This window comes from Mustelus asterias, chromosome 9 (assembly GCF_964213995.1).
Source record: "Mustelus asterias chromosome 9, sMusAst1.hap1.1, whole genome shotgun sequence".
NCBI classification, from domain to species: Eukaryota; Metazoa; Chordata; class Chondrichthyes; order Carcharhiniformes; family Triakidae; genus Mustelus; species Mustelus asterias.
The window spans coordinates 139,525,802-139,545,655 of NC_135809.1; the positions used below are offsets into that span (position 1 = coordinate 139,525,802).

A 19,854-nucleotide genomic window follows, 5' to 3' on the forward strand; every position below is an offset into this window, starting at 1 on the left:
GATGATATCACGCATAAGTGGTCAGTTTTTCACCTTGGGATCAAATATGACACCAAAGATGCAAACAGTCAGCTTTAATATCAGAAAGTTGCCAAGGAGAGAGATGTTGGAAGCAGGGCAACAAAGACAATAGCTTTGGTTTTGCCAATATTTAATTGGGAGGAAATGTCTGCTTCTCTAGTACTGAACGTCGGATAAGCAATCTGATAATTCAATAATAGTGGAAGAGTCAGAGGTGGTGGTGGTAGAGTCACGTGTAATCAGCATATCTGAAAATTACAGATTAGATAGATAAGAATGGAACCACGAGTGCAGTCCCACAAAGCTGGATAGCTATGGAGAGGTGTTGGAAAATATGTTGTGGTCAACCTTGTTAAAGGCTGCAGGCGGGTCAAGGAGTCACAGGATATCACATCACTTTTACAAGAGCCATTTCAGCAGTGCTGATGACAGGAAGATTTGAAGAATTCCAATATGGAATATCAGAGATGAGCATGCACTTGAGGGGTGACAGAACATTAAGGATTGAGAAGAAAGGGAAGTTAGAGATGGCATTGATGAGCAAAAAATTATTTTGAAAATTATAGTTTACAATTTGAACAAAGTTGTTAGAGGTATTTAAGAGTGAAAATTGATTCGATACAAGTCCATGTAGCATTTGCCATTTTAAAATACAAAAAAAAGTAGCCCCCATCTTGATGTTAAGATTTTTTGCTATACAGTATATGGGTTATTTTGGAGTTTAAATTCAAAACTGTGTCTGTCTTGGCCTTTTATCCTTAACTCTTAAGATGGATAAGAATTTGCTGCCAAAGTCTGAGGTTAATCACAGAATGCTTATAGTGCAGAAGGTGGCCATTTGGCCTGTCAAGTCAAAATTTCAAAACACATTTCAGAATCCTTTGTCCTATTAGACAGGCAGTCTACATTGGCTGGGTCTGACCCTACAAATGTAAATAGTGTTTTGGAATTTGGTCTCTGCCAGCACAGGGTCTTTAGCACATTTTCAGGGATAACAAGATTGTAGTTCTAAATGCCAGGATGTTCCTCGTGTTTGAGGCATAGCCAGTAATAGATTCAGTCATTTTAAAGCCTTTGTCCAGTTTTAAATATTCTATATATACCAGCATGACTAATTTATGTATATTTTATTAAAATATAGAGAGAGGTCTTAGCTCTGCGGTATTATTCTTCCATGTGATGTAGACATTGCTGGCAAGGTCACCATTTAATGCCCGTCCCTCATTGCTGCTGAGGAGGAGACGATGAGCCGCCTTGAACAATTGCAGTCCATCAATGCAAACTGAAGGAACAGCATTTAATCTTCCGATTTGGCACTTTACAGCCTTCTGGACTTAATGAGTTCAACAATTTCAGACTATGAACTCTCTCCTCCACCTTGATCACTTTTTAAAAAAAATACAATTTTTTTGCGCCAAATAAATTTTTTGTGGCCCCTGCCACAGGGCTATCTGTCACTTGTTTTCAAGTTTTGTTTTCAAAGTGCTGATCCTTGTTCTGCTATTAACATTTTCTGCTATCTTATCTTTATGCCAATATCAGCACCTTTAGTCTCGAATACTAATCATGAACACTCCCTTTGTCCTATGCCCATAACATCTTATTCAAATCCCTCCTAGCTCCCACCTATCGTTGGCCTTTTTTGCTCCAGCTCCTCTTAAACCATCTAAAATCCCTCATTTCTCACTGCAGAGTCATTTGGACCAAGAAAAGTTAACTCTATTTCTCTCTCATAAAAATAGGAAGAGTAGGCCAGTTGAACCTGCTCCGCCATTCATTATGATCATGGCTGATCTTCCAATTCAACAGCCTAATCCTGCTTCCCCCACCTCCTCCCACATATCCTTTGATCCCCTTCACCCCAAGAGCTATATCGAACTTATTCTTGAAAATATACAATGTTTTGGCCTCAACTGCTTTCTGTGGTAGTGAATTCCACAGACTCACCACTCTGTGTGAAGAAGATTCTCCTCATCTCAGTGGTTTAGAACCATAGAAAATTACAGCTCAGAAACAGGCTTTTTGGCCCTTTATGTCTGTGCCGAACCATTTTTTGCCTAGTCCCACTGACCTGCACTTGGACCATATCCCTCCACACCCCTCTCATCCATGAACCCGTCCAAGTTTTTCTTAAATGTTAAAAGTGACCCCGCATTTACCACTTTATCCGGCAGCTCATTCCACACTCCCACCACTCTCTGCGTGAAGTAGCCCCCCCTAATATTCCCTTTAAACTTTTCTCCTTTCACCCTTAACCCATGCCCTCTGGTTTTTTTCTCCCCTAGCCTCAGCGGAGAAAGCCTGCTTGCATTCACTCTATCTATACCCATCAAAATCTTATACACTTCTATCAAATCTCCCCTCAATCTTCTACGCTCCAGGGAATAAAGTCCCAGCCTATTCAATCTCTCTCTGTAACTCAGCTTCTCAAGTCCCGGCAACATCCTTGTGAACCTTCTCTGCACTCTTTCAACCTTATTTACATCCTTCCTGTAACTAGGTGACCAAAACTGTACACAATACTCCAAATTCGGCCTCACCAATGCCTTATATGACCTTACCATAACACTCCAACTTTTATACTCGATACTCCGATTTATAAAGGCCAATGTACCAAAGGCACTCTTTACGACCCTATCCACCTGTGACGTCACTTTTAGGGAATTCTGTACCTGTATTCCCAGATCCTTCTGTTCAACTGCACTCTTCAGAGTCCTACCATTTACCCTGTACGTTCTACTTTGGTTTGTGCTTCCAAAGTGCAATATCTCACACTTGTCTGCGTTAAATTCCATTTGCCATTTTTCAGCCCATTTTTCTAGTTGGTCCAAATCCCTCTGCAAGCTTTGAAAACCTTCCTCACTGTCCACTACACCTCCAATCTTTGTATCATCAGCAAACTTGCTGATCCAATTTACCACATTATCATTCAGATCATTGATATAGATGACAAACAACAATGGACCCAACACCGATCCCTGCGGCACACCACTAGTCACAGGCCTCCACTCAGAGAAGCAATTCTCCACGACCACTCTCTGGCTTCTTCCATTGAGCCAGTGTCTAATCCAATTTACTACCTCCCCATGTATACCCAGCGACTGAACCTTCCTAACTAACCTCCCATGAGGGACCTTGTCAAAGGCCTTGCTGAAATCCAGGTAGCCTTCCCTTCATCCACTTTCCTGGTAACCTCCTCGGAAAACTCTAATAGATTGGTCAAACATGACCTACCATGCACAAAGCCATGTTGACTCTCCCTAATAAGTCCCTGTCTATCCAAACATTTGTAGATCCTATCCCTTATCACACCTTCCAATAACTTGCCCACCACCGACGTCAAACTTACTGGCCGATAATTTCCCGGATTTCTTTTGGAACCTTTTTTAAACAACGGAACAACATGAGCCACCCTCCAATCATCCGGCACCTCCCCCGTGAATACTGACATTTTAAATATGTCTGCCAGGGCCCCTGCAAGTTCAACACTAGCTTCCCTCAAGGTCCGTGGGAATACCCTGTCCGGTCCTGGATTTATCCACTCTGATTTGCCTCAAGACAGCGAGCAACCCCTCCCCTTTAATCTGTAACGGTTCCATGACCTCCCTACCAGTTTGCCCGTTTTCTCAGTAAATACCTCAGACTATGACAGCTTGTTCTGGACACCACCACCATCAGGGACATCATTCCTGCGTCTACCCTGTCTAGTCCTGTTAGAATTTTATAGGTTTCATAGAATCCGCACAGTACAGGAGGCGGCCATTCGGCCCATCAAGTCTGTACCAAACACAATCCCACCCAGGCCCTATTCCCATAACCCCTCATATTTACCCTGCTAATCTCCCTGACACTAGGGTCAATTTAGCATGGCCAATCAGCCTAATCTGCACATTTTTGGACTGTGGGAGAAAACTGGGGCACCCGGAGAAAACTCACGCAGGCACAAGGAGAATGTGCAAACTCCACAGACACTGCCACGAGGTGAGAATTGAACGCGGGTCCCTGGCACCGTGAGGCAGCAGTGCTAACCACTGTGCCACCATGCCGCCCATTCTATCCCCCCTCATTCTTCTGAACTCCAGCAAATATAATCCTAACCCCATTCAATCTCTCCTTGCACATCTCTACAAATACTGCCAGACTTGCTGAGCTGTTACAGCATTTTCTGCTTTTATTGCCGTCCATCTGCAGTACTGTCACGAAGAGTTTTCCAGGATTTTGATCCAGTAGCAGTGAAGGAATGACAATATAGTTCCAAGTCAGGATGTTGTGTTGTTTGAAGGGGAAATTGCAGATGATGGTTTCCCCATGCTTCTGCTGGCCGTCCTTCTAGATGATAGAGCTCATAGGTTTGGAAAGTGCTGTTGAAACAGCACTGGTGAGCTGCTGCAGTGCATCTTGCGTACGATACACGCTGCGACCAGGGGACGGAGTGAATTTTTAAGGTGATGGAAGGGGTGCAGATCAAACAAACTGGTTTGTCCTGGATGGCGTTAAGCTTCTTGAATGTTGTTGGAGCTGCACTCATCCAGGCAAGTGGAAAGTATTCCATCACAATCCAGACTTGTGCATTGCAGTGGTGATCAGGCTTTTAGGGGGGGGGGTCAGATGATGAGTTACGGGCAACAGAATTCACATTTTTTAACTTGCTCTCGCAGGTACAGTAGTTCTACAGCTAGCCCAGTTCAGTTTCCACTTAATGGTAGTTCCAAGGATGTTCATAGAGGGAGATGCCATTAAATGTCAGCAAGAGATAGTTAGATTGTTTATAGATGGAGATGGTCATTGCCTGGCACTTGTGCTGCACGAATGTTACTTGCTACTTATCACCCTAAACGTGCATGTCCATGTCTTGCTGCAATAGTCATAGAGGTTTACAGCATGAAAACAGGCCCTTCGGCCCAACTTGTCTATGTCGCCCTTTTTTTTTAAAACCCCTAAACTAATCCCAATTGCCCACATCCCTCTATACCCATCTGACCCATGTAACTGTCTAAATGCTTTTTAAAAGGACAAAATTGTACCCACCTCCACTACTACTTCTGGCAGCTTGTTCCAGACACTCACCACCCTCTGTGTGAAACAAATTGCCCCTCTGGATACTTTTGTATCTCTCCCCTCTCACCTTAAACTTATGCCCTCTTGTTTAGACTCCCCTATCTTTGGGAAAAGATATTGACTATCTAACTGATCATCAGCAAACAACTACACTATATTATTATTAAAGAGGAGATAGCAGGGCATCTGGATAGAAATGGTTCGATCAATCAGACGCAGCATGGATTCATGAGGGGAAAGTCGTGCTTGACGAACATGTTGGATTTTTATGAGGATGTGACTAGGGCGGTTGATGGAGGAGAACCGGTGGATGCGGTGTTTTTGGATTTCCAAAAGGCGTTTGATAAGGTGCCCCATAAAAGGCTGCTGAAGAAGATTAGGGCACACGGAGTTGGGGGTAGTGTGTTAAAGTGGATTGGGGACTGGCTATCCGACAGGAAGCAAAGAGTCGGAATAAATGGGTGTTTTTCCGGTTGGAGGAAGGTAACTAGTGGCGTGCCGCAGGGATCGGTACTCGGGCCGCAACTGTTTACCATTTATATAGATGATCTGGAGGAGGGGACGGAGTGTAGGGTAACGAAGTTTGCAGACGACACAAAGATAAGTGGAAAAGTGAATCGTGTGGAGGACGGAGAAGATCTGCAGAGAGATTTGGACAGGCTGAGTGAGTGGGCGAGGATATGGCAAATGGAGTATAACGTTGAGAAATGCGAGGTTATACACTTTGGAGGAAATAATAACAAATGGGATTACTATCTCAATGGAAACAAATTAAAACATGCTACCTTGCAAAGGGACCTGGGGGTCCTTGTGCATGAGACGCAAAAGCCCAGTCTGCAGGTACAACAGGTGATCAAGAAGGCAAATGGGATGTTGGCCTATATTGCGAAGGGGATAGAATATAAAAGCGGGGATGTCTTGATGCACCTGTACAGGGCATTGGTGAGGCCGCAGCTGGAATACTGTGTGCAGTATTGGTCCCCTTATATGAGGAAGGATATATTGGCATTGGAGGGAGTGCAGAGAAGGTTCACCAGGTTGATACCGGAGATGAGGGGTTTGGATTATGAGGAGAGGCTGAGGAGATTGGGTTTGTACTCGTTGGAGTTTAGAAGGATGAGGGGGGATCTTATGGAGACTTATAAGATAATGCGGGGGCTGGATAGGGTGGAGGCGGAGAGATTCTTTCCACTTAGTAAGGAAGATAAAACTAGAGGACACAGTCTCAAAATAAAGGGGGGTCGGTTTAAGACAGAGTTGAGGAGGAACTTCTTCTCCCAGAGGGTGGTGAATCTCTGGAATTCTCTGCCCACTGAGGTGGTGGAGGCTACCTCGCTGAATACGTTTAAAGCGCGGTTGGATGGATTCCTGATCGGTAAGGGAATTAAGGGTTATGGGGATCAGATGGGTAAGTGGTACTGATCCACGTCAGATCAGCCATGATCTTATTGAATGGCGGGGCAGGCTCGAGGGGCTAGATGGCCTACTCCTGCTCCTATTTCTGATGTTATGTTCTTATATTGAATCTCATGGGATAAAGGGGGAGGTGGCTAGCTGGGTGGAGAACTGGCTTGGTCACAGAATGATGTGGAGATGCCGGCGTTGGACTGGGGTAAACACAGTAAGAAGTTTAACAACACCAGGTTAAAGTCCAACAGGTTTATTTGGTAGCAAAAGCCACACAAGCTTTCGAAGCTCTAAGCCCCTTAGAACATAGAAAGCCACAGCACAAACAGGCCCTTCGGCCCACAAGTTGCGCTGATCATATCCCCACCTCTAGGCCTATCTATAGCCCTCAATCCCATTAAATCCCATGTACTCATCCAGAAGTCTCTTAAAAGACCCCAACGAGTTTGCCTCCACCACCACCGACGTCAGCCGATTCCACTCACCCACCACCCTCTGAGTGAAAAACTTACCCCTGACATCTCCTCTGTACCTACCCCCCAGCACCTTAAACCTGTGTCCTCTCGTAGCAACCATTTCAGCCCTTGGAAATAGCCTCTGAGAGTCCACCCTATCCAGACCTCTCAACATCTTGTAAACCTCTATCAGGTCACCTCTCATCCTTCGTCTCTCCAGGGAGAAGAGACCAAGCTCCCTCAACCTATCCTCATAAGGCATGCCCCCCAATCCAGGCAACATCCTTGTAAATCTCCTCTGCACCCTTTCAATGGCTTCAACATCTTTCCTGTAATGAGGTGACCAGAACTGCGCGCAGTACTCCAAGTGGGGTCTAACCAGGGTCCTATAAAGCTGCAGCATTATCTCCCGACTCCTAAACTCAATCCCTCGATTAATGAAGGCTAGTACGCCGTACGCCTTCTTGACCGCATCCTCCACCTGCGAGGCCGATTTAAGAGTCCTATGGACCCGGACCCCAAGGTCCTTCTGATCCTCTACACTGCTAAGAATGGTACCCTTCATATTATACTGCTGCTTCATCCCATTGGATCTGCCAAAATGGATCACAACACACTTATCCGGGTTGAAGTCCATCTGCCACTTCTCCGCCCAGTCTTGCATTCTATCTATGTCTCGCTGCAACTTCTGACATCCCTCCAAACTATCCACAACACCACCTACCTTGGTGTCGTCAGCAAACTTACCAACCCATCCCTCCACTTCCTCATCCAGGTCATTTATGAAAATGACAAACAGCAAGGGTCCCAGAACAGATCCCTGGGGCACTCCACTGGTCACTGACCTCCATGCAGAGAAAGACCCCTCCACAGCCACTCTCTGCCTTCTGCAGGCAAGCCAGTTCTGGATCCACAAGGCAACAGCCCCTTGGATCCCATGCCCTCTCACTTTCTCAAGAAGTCTTGCATGGGGGACCTTATCGAACGCCTTGCTGAAGTCCATATAGACCACATCCACCGCTCTTCCTTCGTCAATGTGTTTGGTCACATTTTCAAAGAACTCAACCAGGCTCGTAAGGCACGACCTGCCCTTGACAAAGCCGTGCTGACTACTTTTGATCATACTAAACTTCTCTAGATGATCATAAATCCTGTCTCTCAGGATCCTCTCCATCAACTTACCAACCACTGAGGTTAGACTCACCGGTCGGTAATTTCCCGGGCTGTCCCTGTTCCCTTTCTTGAATATAGGGACCACATCTGCAATCCTCCAGTCCTCCGGAACCTCTCCCGTCTCCATCGACGATGCAAAGATCATCGCCAAAGGCTCCGCAATCTCCTCCCTCGCCTCCCACAGTAACCTGGGGTACATCCCATCCGGTCCCGGCGACTTACCAACCTTGATGCCATTCAATAGTTCCAACACATCCTCTTTCTTTATGTCCACATGCTCGATCCTTTCTGTCCACCGCAAACCAGCACTACAACCACCCAGATCCCTTTCCACCGTGAATACCGAGGTAAAGTATTCATTAAGCACCTCCGCCATTTCTAACGGTTCCGCACAAACTTTTCCCCCTGCACCTTTTAAGGGTCCTATGCCTTTACATCTCATCCTTTTACTCTTGACATATTTGTAGAAAGCCTTGGGATTCTCCTTAATCTTACCCGCCAAGGTCTTCTCATGACCCCTTCTCACTCTCCTAATTTCCTTCTTAAGCTCCTTCCTACATCCCGTATACTCCTCTAAATCCTTAACACCCTTCTTCAGGTGAGTGGGAATTCTGTTCACAAACAGAGTTTATAAAGACACAGACTCAATTTACATGAATAATGGTTGGAATGCGAATACTTACAACTAATCAAGTCTTTAAGAAACAAAACAATGGGAGTGGTGAGAGCATCAAGACAGGCTAAAAAGATGTGTATTGTCTCCAGACAAGACAGCCAGTGAAACTCTGCAGGTCCACGCAACTGTGGGCGTTACAAATAGTGTGACATGAACCCAATATCCCGGTTGAGGCCGTCCGCGTGTGTGCGGAACTTGGCTATCAGTTTCTGCTCAGCGACTCTGCGTTGTCGTGTGTCGCGAAGGCCGCCTTGGAGAACGCTTACCCGAATATCAGAGGCCGAATGCCCGTGACCGCTGAAGTGCTCCCCAACAGGAAGAGAACAGTCTTGCCTGGTGATTGTCGAGCGGTGTTCATTCATCCGTTGTCGCAGCGTCTGCATAGTTTCCCCAATGTACCATGCCTCGGGACATCCTTTCTTGCAGCGTATCAGGTAGACAACGTTGGCCGAGTTGCAAGAGTATGTACCGTGTACCTGGTGGATGGTGTTCTCACGTGAGATGATGGCATCTGTGTCGATGATCCGGCACGTCTTGCAGAGGTTGCTGTGGCAGGGTTGTGTGGTGTCTTGGTCACTGTTCTCCTGAAGGCTGGGTAGTTTGCTGCGGACAATGGTCTGTTTGAGGTTGTGCGGTTGTTTGAAAGCAAGAAGTGGGGGTGTGGGGATGGCCTTGGCAAGATGTTCGTCTTCATCAATGACATGTTGAAGGCTCCGGAGGAGATGCCGTAGCTTCTCCGCTCCGGGGAAGTACTGGATGACGAAGGGTACTCTGTCCACTGTGTCCCGTGTTTGTCTTCTGAGGAGGTCGGTGCGGTTTTTCGCTGTGGTGCGTTGGAACTGTTGATCAATGAGTCTAGAGCCATATCCTGTTCTTATGAGGGCACCTTTCAGCGTCTGGAGGTGTCTGTTGCGATCCTCCTCATCCGAGCAGATCCTGTGTATACGGAGGGCTTGTCCGTAGGGGATGGCTTCTTTAACGTGTTTAGGGTGGAAGCTGGAGAAGTGGAGCATCGTGAGGTTATCTGTGGGCTTGCGGTACAGTGAGGTGCTGAGGTGACCGTCCTTAATGGAGATGCGCGTGTCCAAGAATGCAACCGATTCCGGAGAGTCGTCTATGGTGAGCCTGATGGTGGGATGGAACTTGTTGATGTCATCATAGAGTTGTTTCAGTGATTGTTCACCATGAGTCCAAAGGAAGAAAATGTCATCGATGTATCTAGTGTATAGCATCGGTTGAAGGTCCCGTGCGGTGAAGAAGTCTTGTTCGAACCTGTGCATGAAGATGTTGGCATATTGAGGTGCAAATTTGGTCCCCATGGCTGTTCCGTGTGTCTGGATGAAGAACTGGTTGTTGAAGGTGAAGATATTGTGGTCCAGGATGAAGCGGATGAGATGTAAAATTGCATCTGGAAACTGGCAGTTGTTGGCGCTGAGCACTGAGGCCGTTGCAGCAATGCCATCGTCATGGGGATGCTGGTGTAGAGTGCCGAGACATCCATTGTCACGAGGAGCGCTCCTGGTTCAACTGCTCCATGTGTGCCGAGTTTCTGTAGGAAGTCCGTCGTGTCACGACAAAAGCTGGGGGTTCTTTGTACAATGGGTTTCAGGATGCCCTCGACATAGCCGGAGAGGTTCTCACACAGGGTCCCATTGCCCGATACGATGGGACGGCCGGGTGTGTTTGCCTTGTGTATCTTCGGGAGGCAGTAGAGACGCTGCGACAACGGATGAATGAACACCGCTCGACAATCACCAGGCAAGACTGTTCTCTTCCTGTTGGGGAGCACTTCAGCGGTCACGGGCATTCGGCCTCTGATATTCGGGTAAGCGTTCTCCAAGGCGGCCTTCGCGACACACGACAGCGCAGAGTCGCTGAGCAGAAACTGATAGCCAAGTTCCGCACACACGCGGACGGCCTCAACCGGGATATTGGGTTTATGTCACACTATTTGTAACGCCCACAGTTGCGTGGACCTGCAGAGTTTCACTGGCTGTCTTGTCTGGAGACAATACACATCTTTTTAGCCTGTCTTGATGCTCTCTCCACTCCCATTGTTTTGTTTCTTAAAGACTTGATTAGTTGTAAGTATTCGCATTCCAACCATTATTCATGTAAATTGAGTCTGTGTCTTTATAAACTCTGTTTGTGAACAGAATTCCCACTCACCTGAAGAAGGGGCTTAGAGCTTCGAAAGCTTGTGTGGCTTTTGCTACCAAATAAACCTGTTGGACTCTAACCTGGTGTTGTTAAACTTCTTACTTGGCCACAGAAGACAGAGGGTGGTACAAAGAACAAAGAACAGTACAGCACAGGTAACAGGCCCTTCGGCCCTCCAAGCCTGTGCCGCTCCTTGGTCCAACTAGACCAATCGTTTGTATCCCTCCATTCCCAGGCTGCTCATGTGACTATCCAGGTAAGTCTTAAACGATGTCAGCGTGCCTGCCTGCACCACCCTACTTGGCAGCGCATTCCAGGCCCCCACCACCCTCTGTGTAAAAAACGTCCCTCTGATGTCTGAGTTATACTTCGCCCCTCTCAGCTTGAGCCCGTGACCCCTCGTGATCGTCACCTCCGACCTGGGAAAAAGCTTCCCACTGTTCACCCTATCTATACCCTTCATAATCTTGTATACCTCTCTTAGATCTCCCCTCATTCTCCGTCTTTCCAAGGAGAACAACCCCAGTCTACCCAATCTCTCCTCATAGCTAAGACCCTCCATACCAGGCAACATCCTGGTAAACCTTCTCTGCACTCTCTCCAATGCCTCCACATCCTTCTGGTAGTGCGGCGACCAGAACTGGACACAGTACTCCAAATGTGGCCTAACCAGCGTTCTATACAGCTGCATCATCAGACTCCAGCTTTTATACTCTATACCCCGTCCTATAAAGGCAAGCATACCATATGCCTTCTTCACCACCTTCTCCACCTGTGTTGCCACCTTCAAGGATTTGTGGACTTGCACACCGAGGTCCCTCTGTGTTTCTATACTCCTGATGACTCTGCCATTTATTGTATAACTCCTCCCTACATTATTTTTTCCAAAATGCATCACTTCGCATTTATCCGGATTAAACTCCATCTGCCACCTCTCCGTCCAATTTTCCAGCCTATCTATATCCTGCTGTATTGCCTGACAATGCTCTTCACTATCCGCAATTCCAGCCATCTTCGTGTCATCCGCAAACTTGCTGATAACACCAGTTACACCTTCTTCCAAATCATTTATATATATCACAAATAGCAGAGGTCCCAGTACAGAGCCCTGCGGAACACCACTGGTCACAGACCTCCAGCCGGAAAAAGACCCTTCGACCACTACCCTCTGTCTCCTATGGCCAAGCCAGTTCTCCACCCATCTAGCCACTTCTCCTTGTATCCCATGAGCCTTAACCTTCTTAACCAACCTGCCATGTGGGACTTGGTCAAATGCCTTACTGAAATCCATATAGACGACATCCACGGCCCTTCCTTCATCGACTGTTTTTGTCACTTCCTCAAAAAACTCCACCAAATTTGTAAGGCACGACCTCCCTCTTACAAAACCATGCTGTCTGTCACTAATGAGATTGTTTCGTTCTAAATGCACATACATCCTGTCTCTAAGAATCCTCTCCAACAACTTCCCTACCACGGACGTCAAGCTCACCGGCCTATAATTTCCTGGGTTATCCCTGGTACCCTTCTTAAACAACGGGACCACATTCGCTATCCTCCAATCCTCAGGGACCTCACCCGTGTCCAAAGAAGCGACAAAGATTTCCGTCAGAGGCCCAGCAATTTCACCTCTCGTCTCCCTGAGCAGTCGAGGAAAGATGCCATCAGGCCCTGGGGCTTTGTCAGTTTTAATGTTCCCTAAAAAACCTAACACTTCCTCTCTTGTAATGGAGATTTTCTCTAACGGGTCAACACCTCCCTCCGAGACACTCCCGGTTAACACGCCCCTCTCCTTTGTGAATACCGATGCAAAGTATTCATTTAGGATCTCCCCTATTCCCTTGGGTTCTAAGCATAATTCTCCTCCTTTGTCCCTGAGAGGTCCGATTTTCTCCCTGACAACTCTTTTGTTCCTAACGTATGAATAGAATGCCTTAGGATTCTCCTTAATCCTGCCTGCCAAGAACATCTCGTGACCTCTTTTTGCCCTTCTAACTCCCCCCGTTTGAGATCTTTCCTACTCTCTCTGTATTCCTCCAGAGCTCCATCTGTTTTCAGTTGCCTGGACTTAACGTATGCCTCCCTTTTCATTTTAATCAGATCCTCAATTTCCCTGGTTATCCACGGCTCTCGAATCCTACCTTTCCTATCCTTCCTTTTTACAGGCACATGCCTATCCTGCAGCCTTATCAATAGTTCCTTAAAAGACTCCCACATGCCAGACGCGGACTTACCCTCGAACATCCTCTCCCAATCAACATCCACCAATTCCTGCCTAATCCGGCTATAGTCAGCCTTCCCCCAATTTAGCACCCTGCCCGTAGGACAGCACTCATCCTTGTCCATTACTATCCTAAAGTTAACAGAGTTGTGGTCACTATTTGCCACATGTTCCCCTACCGAAACTTTGACGACCTGACCGGGCTCATTTCCCAGAACTAGGTCCAGTATAGCCCCCTCTCTAGTCGGGCTATCTACATACTGTTCCAAAGAACCTTCCAGTACGCATTTTACAAATTCCTCCCCGTCCGGACCCCCAGCTCTAAGCACTTTCCAGTCAGTGCCAGGGAAATTAAAGTCCCCCACTACAACAACCCTATGTTTTCTGCACCTATCCAGAATCTCCTGACATATCCTTTCCTCCACTTCCCGTGGGCTGTTGGGTGGTCTGTAGTACACCCCCAGCATAGTGACTGCACCCTTCCTGTTTCTGAGTTCCACCCACAGCGACTCAGTACATGACCCCTCTAAGTTGTCTACCCTCTGCACCGCGGTAGTGGAAGGGTCTTTTTCCAGCTGGATGCCTGTGACTAGTGGTGTTCCGCAGGGCTCTGTATTGGGACCTCTGCTGTTTGTGATTTATATAAACGATCTGGAAGAAGGTGTAACGGGGCGATCAGTAAGTTTGCGGACGACACGAAAATGGCTGGACTTGCAGATAGTGAGGAACATTGTCAGAGGCTACAGAAGGATATAGATAGGCTGGAAATTTGGGCAAAGAAATGGCAGATGGAGTTCAATCCAGATAAATGCGAAGTGATGCATTTTGGTAGAACTAACGTAGGGGGGAGCTATACGATAAATGGCAGAACCATAAAGGGTGTAGATACGCAGAGGGACCTGGGTGTGCAAGTCCACAGATCCTTGAAGGTGACGTCACAGGTGGAGAGGGTAGTGAATAAGGCATATGGCATGCTTGCCTTTATAGGACGGGGCATAGAGTATAAAAGTTGGGGTCTGATGTTGCAGTTGTATAGAACGTTGGTTCAGCCGCATTTGGAATACTGCGCCCAGTTCTGGTCGCCACACTACCAGAAGGACGTGGAGGCTTTAGAGAGAGTGCAGAGGAGGTTTACCAGGATGCTGCCTGGTATGGAAGGGCTTAGTAATGAGGAGAGATCGGGTAAACTGGGGTTGTTCTCACTGGAAAGACGGAGGATGAAAGGTGACCTAATAGAGGTGTATAAAATTATGAAAGGCATAGATAGGGTGAATGGTGGGAAGCTTTTTCCCAGGTCGGTGGTGACGTTCACGAGGGGTCATAGGTTCAAGGTGAGAGAGGGGGGGGGCCTGGAATGCGCTGCCAGGCAAGGTGGTGGAGGCGGACACACTGGGACGTATAAGACTTATCTAGATAGCCACATGAACAGAGTGGGAATGGAGGGATACAAAAGAATGGTCTAGTTTGGACCAGGGAGCGGCGCGGGCTTGGAGGGCCGAAGGGCCTGTTCTGCATTGTTCTTTGTACACTGCTGAACTGAAGATGGCGGTAAAGTCATTGGGGAATCAGCTGAAGATGTTTGGGCCTAGGACACTACCCTGAAGAACTCATGCACTGATGTCCTGCAGCTAAGATGATTGCCCTTCAACGACCACAACCATCTTCATTTTTACAAAGAACAAAGAAAATTACAGCACAGGAACAGGCCCTTTGGCCCTCCAAGCCTACACCGACCATGCTGAACCAAAACCCCGAAGAACAAAGAAAATTATCCCTCTATTCCCATCCTATTCATGTATTTGTCAAGACGCCCCTTAAAAGTCACTACCGAACAGTGGGAAGCTTTTTCCCACGTCGGAGGTGATGATCACGAGGGGTCACGGGCTCAAGGTGAGAGGGGCGAGGTATAACTCAGATATCAGAGGGATGTTTTTTTACACAGAGAGTGGTGGGGGCCTGGAATGCGCTGCCAAGGAGGGTGGTGGAGGCAGACATGCTGGCATCGTTTAAGACTTACCTGGATAATCACGAGCAGTCTGGGAATGGAGGGATACAAACGAATGGTCTAGTTGGACCAATGAGCGGCACAGGCTTGGAGGGCCAAAGGGCCCATTTCCTGTGCTGTACTGTTCTTTGTTCTTTGTATCCACTTACAATCCTCCCCCAGCAACGAGTTCTAGGCACCCACCACTCTGTAAAAAAACCTGCCTCGTACAACTTTTTTAAACCTTGCCCCGTGCACCTTAAACCTATGCCCCCTAGTAATTGACTCTTCCACCCTGGGAAAAAGCTTCTGATTATCCACTCTGTCCATGCCTCTCATAATCTTGTAGACTTCTATCAGGTCACCCCTCAACCTAAGGTTTACAATTGGGGGAGGGGTAATTATGATGCGATTAGGCAAGAATTAGGGGGCATAAGTTGGGAACAGAAACTGTCAGAGAAAGGAACTAATGAAAAGTGGAACTTTTTCAAGGAACAAATACTGGATGTCCTTGATAGGTATGTTCCTGTCAGGCAGGGAGGAAATGGCCGAGTGAGGGAACCATGGTTCACGAAAGAGGTGGAATGTCTTGTGAAAAGGAAGAGGGAAGCTTATGTAGGGATGAGGAAACAAGGTTCAGATGGCTCGATTGAGGGTTACAAGTTAGCAAGGAATGAGCTGAAAAAGGGGCTTAGGAGAGCTAGGAGGGGACATGAGAAGTCCTTGGCGGGTCGGATCAAGGAAAACCCCAAGGCTTTTTACTCTTATGTGAGGAATAAAAGAATGACCAGGGTGAGGTTAGGGCCGGTCAAGGACAGTAGTGGGAACTTGTGTATGGAGTCAGTAGAGATAGGCGAGGTGATGAATGAATACTTTTCTTCAGTGTTCACCAAGGAGAGGAGCCATGTTTTTGAGGAAGAGAAGGTGTTACAGGCTAATAGGCTGGAGGAAATAGATGTTCGGAGGGAGGATGTCCTGGCAGTTTTGAATAAACTGAAGGTCGATAAGTCCCCTGGGCCTGATGAAATGTATCCTAGGATTCTTTGGGAGGCAAGGGATGAGATTGCAGAGCCTTTGGCGTTGATCTTTGGGTCCTCGCTGTCCACGGGGATGGTGCCAGAGGACTGGAGAATGGCGAATGCTGTTCCTCTGTTTAAGAAAGGGAATAGAAATGACCCTGGTAATTATAGACCGGTTAGTCTTACTTCGGTGGTTGGTAAATTGATGGAAAGGGTCCTTAGGGATGGGATTTACGACCATTTAGAAAGATGCGGATTAATCCGAGATAGTCAGCACGGATTCGTGAAGGGCAAGTCGTGCCTCACAAATTTGATAGAATTTTTTGAGGAGGTAACTAAGTGTGTTGATGAAGGTAGGGCAGTTGATGTCATATACATGGATTTTAGTAAGGCGTTTGATAAGGTCCCCCATGGTCGGCTTATGATGAAAGTGAGGAGGTGTGGGATAGAGGGAAAGTTGGCCGATTGGATAGGTAACTGGCTGTCTGACCGAAGACAGAGGGTGGTGGTCGATGGAAAATTTTCGGATTGGAGGCAGGTTGCTAGCGGTGTGCCGCAGGGATCAGTGCTTGGTCCTCTGCTCTTTGTGATTTTTATTAATGACTTAGAGGAGGGGGCTGAAGGGTGGATCAGTAAATTTGCTGATGACACCAAGATTGGTGGAGTAGTGGATGAGGTGGAGGGCTGTTGTAGGCTGCAAAGAGACATAGATAGGATGCAAAGCTGGGCTGAAAAATGGCAAATGGAGTTTAACCCTGATAAATGTGAGGTGATTCATTTTGGTAGGACAAATTTAAATGTGGATTACAGGGTCAAAGGTAGGGTTCTGAAGACTGTGGAGGAACAGAGAGATCTTGGGGTCCATATCCACAGATCTCTAAAGGTTGCCAGTCAAGTGGATAGAGCTGCGAAGAAGGCCTATAGTGTGTTAGCTTTTATTAACAGGGGGTTGGAGTTTAAGAGCCGTGGGGTTATGCTGCAACTGTACAGGACCTTGGTGAGACCACATTTGGAATATTGTGTGCAGTTCTGGTCACCTCACTATAAGAAGGATGTGGAAGCGCTGGAAAGAGTGCAGAGGAGATTTACCAGGATGCTGCCTGGTTTGGAGTGTCGGTCTTATGAGGAAAGGTTGAGGGAGCTAGGGCTGTTCTCTCTGGAGCGGAGGAGGCTGAGGGGAGACTTAATAGAGGTGTATAAAATGATGAAGGGGATAGATAGAGTGAACGTTCAAAGACTATTTCCTCGGGTGGATGGAGCTATTACAAGGGGGCATAACTATAGGGTTCGTGGTGGGAGATACAGGACGGATATCAGAGGTAGGTTCTTTACACAGAGAGTGGTTGGGGTGTGGAATGGACTGCCTGCAGTGATAGTGGAGTCAGACACTTTAGAAAAATTTAAGCGGTTATTGGATAGGCACATGGAGCACACCAGGATGATAGGGAGTGGGATAGCTTGATCTTGGTTTCAGATAAAGCTCGGCACAACATCGTGGGCCAAAGGGCCTGTTCTGTGCTGTACTGTTCTATGTTCTCCGTTGTTCCAGTGAGAACAAACCAAGTTTCTCCAACCTCTCCTCATAGCTAATGCCCTCCATACCAGCAACATCCTGGTTAATCTTTTCTGTACCCTCTCCTAAGCCTCCACGTCCTTCTGGTAGTGTGGCGACCAGAATTGAGCACTACATTCCAAGTGCGGCCTAACTAAGGTTCTATAAAGCTGCAACATGACTTGCCAATTTTTAAACTCAGTGCCCCGGCCGATGAAGGCAAGCATGCCCTATGCCTTCTTGACTACTTTATCCACCTGCATTGCCACTTTCAGTGACCTGTGTACCTGTACATCCAGATCCTTTTGCCTATCAATACTCTTAAGGGTTCTGCCATTTACTGTATATTTCCTATGTGTATTAGACCTTCCAAAATGCATTTCCTCACATTTGTCCGGATTAAACTCCATCTGCCACCTCTCCGCCCAAGTCTCCAACTGATCTATATCCTGCTGTATCCTCTGATGGTCCTCATCGCTATCCGCAAATCCACCAACCTTTATGTCATCCGCAAACTTAATCAAACCAATTACATTTTCCTCCAAATCATTTATATATATTTCAAACAGCAAAGGTCCCAGCACTGATCCCTGAGAAACGCCACTTGTCACAACCCTCCATTCAGAAATGCACTCTTCCACTGCTACCCTTTGTCTTCTTTGACTGAGCCAATTTTGTATCCACCTTGCCAGCTCACCTCTGATCCCACGCGACTTCACCTTCTGCATCGGTTTGCCATGAGGGACCTTGTCAAAGGCCTTACTGAAGTCCATGTAGACAACATCCACTGCCCTACCCTCATCAATCATCTTCGTCACTTCCTCAAAAAACGCGATCAAGTTCGTGAGACACGACCTCCCCTTCACAAAACCATGTTGCCTCTCACTAATACATCCACTTATTTCCAAGTGGGAATAAATCCTGTCTCGAAGAACCCTCTCCAATAATTTCCTTATCACTGATGTAAGGCTCACCGGCCTGTAATTACCTGGATTATTCTTGCTACCCTTCTTAAACAAAGGAAAAGCATTGGCTATTCTCCAATCCTCTGGGACCTCCCCTGTAGTCATGATGTGGAGATGCCGGAGTTGGACTGGGGTAAACACAGTAAGAAGTCTCACAACACCAGGTTGAAATCCAACAGGTTTATTTGGTAGCAAAAGCCACCAGCTTTCGGAGCGCTGCCCCTTCGTCAGGTGAGTGGGAGTTCTGTTCACAAACAGGGCATATAAAGACACAAACTCAATTTACAAAATAATGATTGGAATGCGAGTCTTTACAGGTAATCAAGTCTTAAAGGTACAGACAATGTGAGTGGAGAGAGTGTTAAGTACAGGTTAAAGGGATGTGTATTGTCACCAAACAGGACAGTTAGTGAGATTTTGCAAGCCCAGGCAAGTCGTGGGGATTACAGATAGTGTGACATGAACCCAAGATCCCGGTTGAGGCCATCCTCATGTGTGCAGAACTTGGCTATCAGTCTCTGCTCAGCGACTCTGCGTTGTCGTGTGTCGTGCAGGCCACCTTGGAGAACGTTTACCCAAAGATCAGAGGCCAAATGCCCGTGACCGCTGAAGTGTTCCCCAACAGGAAGAGAACAGTCTTGCCTGGTGATTGTCGAGCGGTGTTCATTCATCCGTTGTCGTAGCGTCTGCATGGTCTCCCCAATGTACCACGCCTCAGGACATCCTTTCCTGCAGCGTATCAGGTAGACAACGTTGGCCGAGTTGCAAGAGTATGTACCGTGTACTTGGTGGATCGTGTTCTCACGTGAGATGATGGCATCTGTGTCGATGATCCGGCACGTCTTGCAGAGGTTGCTGTGGCAGGGTTGTGTGGTGTCGTGGTCACTGTTCTCCTGAAGGCTGGGTAGTTTGCTGTGGACAATGGTCTATTTGAGCTTGTGTGGTTGTTTGAAGGTAAGAAGTGGGGGTGTGGGGATGGCCTTGGCGAGATGTTCGTTTTCATCAATTACATGTTGAAGGCTTCGGAGAAGATGTCGTAGCTTCTCTGCTCCGGGGAAGTACTGGACGACGAACAGTACTCTGTCCACCGTGTCCCGTGTTTGTCTTCTGAGGAGGTCGGTGCGGCTTTTCGCTGTGGCGCGTCGGAACTGTCGATCGATGAG

General features: G+C 47.3%; 1 protein-coding gene across 2 annotated transcripts in view; it reads right to left on the minus strand.

The window, feature by feature from the left end:
* The window catches only part of caprin1b (cell cycle associated protein 1b), a 271,770-nt gene that overhangs the window by 28,847 nt on the left and 223,069 nt on the right, over positions 1-19,854 (minus strand). The window lies entirely within an intron of this gene.